Genomic DNA, 1,996 nt, shown 5'->3' on the forward strand with positions numbered 1-1,996 from the left:
TCAGCAGGATTAGTGAAAGAGCGGGAGGCTCCTCATCAACGTTTAAAATGCTGGTGCCATGTCCTTGGCTAAAGGCTGGCCTGGGTGAACAGGGCAGCACCAACAGCATTGTTGTTGTCATCTCTTCACTCCTTTGCTGTACTCACCTCAGACGTGTGACCCCGCTCAGTCTCAACGCATCGTGCTGGTCTGCACAACCCCAAAACCTCAAGAATTGTTGGGAGGAAAGAGGCTGTTGCGATTCCCAGCCCCACGGGAGGTCCCTGGCAGAGCGAGCGCTGCCTTGATTTGCCTCTCCCCTTTCGGCGCAGGGCTGGAAGGAGACCGATGCTTCCTGCTGCTGGCAGCCATCAAGAAAAGGACCCTGAGGAGCGAAGGACCCAAGGTGAGAGCCCCAGGTTTGGGCTTTGGCACCTGTGACGGGGGGTTGTAAAGCAGGGCGGCGGGGAGGGGCCCCGGGTTTCCCAGGGTCTGAGGACCCAAGGTGAGAGCCCAAGGTTTGGGCTTTGGCACCTGTGACGGGGGGTTGTAAAGCAGGGCGGCGGGCAGGAGCCACGGTTTCCCCAGGCTCTGCTGGGGAGCACTGCCCTTAACCGGAGCTCCTGTGCTCTGGCTATTAATAATCCTGGAGGGACCAGAAGCAGGGTCATTCGGTCAACTCGTTACAGACTCGCTGCCATTAACAGGAAGCTTAGCGCACGGGTTATAGCCCTGTGTACTGCTCTGTGATTGAAAAGGAGGGAAAAAAATCCTCTTTTGATCACCTGCTGCTGCTTCCTGTCCTGTTTTTCCCGGCCCTGCTGTTATCCTGGTAAGGCTGAACCCCTTGTCCTGAGGGGTTTGCTGCTTAGATGTTTAGTGGGGACGTTTCTCCTTTCCTTGAATAAATGCGAATAAGAGCGAGTACTGATCATCTTGGATGGGTGTTGTCACAAGCTGACAACAAGCCCCAAAAGTGAATGCTCGAGGGTTTCTTTGAATGGGGTGTGTGAAATTACCTGTCACCTACTTCAGTGCTGGAGGTGTCTCATGTTTGAGGTGGGTCTCATGTTTGTAGGGTGGAGGGAGAAGATGAGAGTTGTGGCCGTGACTGCATTTGTAGAGCAGTTCCTAGGAGCCTCTGTGGGGAATGGGTGTCTTCTACCACCCAAAGTGCTGGCTCCCATTGAAGCTGGAGGGCACTAGAGCAGTGGGTGAGCATTATCGACGGGGAGAGCCTGCACTGTCCACCCAACCATTGCCACCCATGCTGGGAGCGTGCTACGGACAGATGTGGGTGACCCCGAGACAGGGTGGGCGTACAGAGCTGGGACACGCCTCCCTGGGGTGGGTTTAATTCCTGGGGAGCCCATTATTGCACACAGACCCAACTGATGCTCTCTGCCCCCAGGGAGACAGCAGCGATGCCGATGTGCCACTCGGCGCTGGTTTTCTTTCTCCGCGGGCTGTGATCTGCTCCTGGAAGTACCTTGGCTGGGAAGTGAAGCCACGGCTCTACACACGAGCAACGAGTTAAAGTTTAGCTGAATGGAGCCAAGGTAAGACCTGCCTGCTTTTTCTCTTGGTTCCTGGCTGTTAGCAAACAAACACCACGAGCCCTGGTTAAAACGGCAAATATTCTCCTCTGCGCAATTAGACCTGGGAAGCACTTGAACATACGTGAGCACGTGCGAGCTTTAGTGTTCCCAGGACCTTGGACTAAAATCTAGTGTTCCAGTTTGATTAGTGAGCTTAGGTTCCAGACAGAGCACAATTGGATTTTCTAGGTCACTTTTCCAGAACTTATTATATATATTTTTTTTTTTAACCTGACTGCATTTTTTTGCCTCTTAGCTGATAAGGAAGTGATTTAAATCCCAGCGGTGAGCAGTATATGCAATACTGCAGCCTGTGCTCGCCTTCTAGCCGTGGGCTTTGGGGCAGAAAAACTGTGACCTATTACCTGAGGTCAGTAAAGGTTAAAGGCGGCTCTACTCCATCTTACCAAGGGGTCCCA

Source organism: Buceros rhinoceros, unplaced genomic scaffold, assembly GCF_000710305.1.
Source record: "Buceros rhinoceros silvestris isolate BGI_N320 unplaced genomic scaffold, ASM71030v1 scaffold36471, whole genome shotgun sequence".
Lineage (NCBI taxonomy): Eukaryota > Metazoa > Chordata > Aves > Bucerotiformes > Bucerotidae > Buceros > Buceros rhinoceros.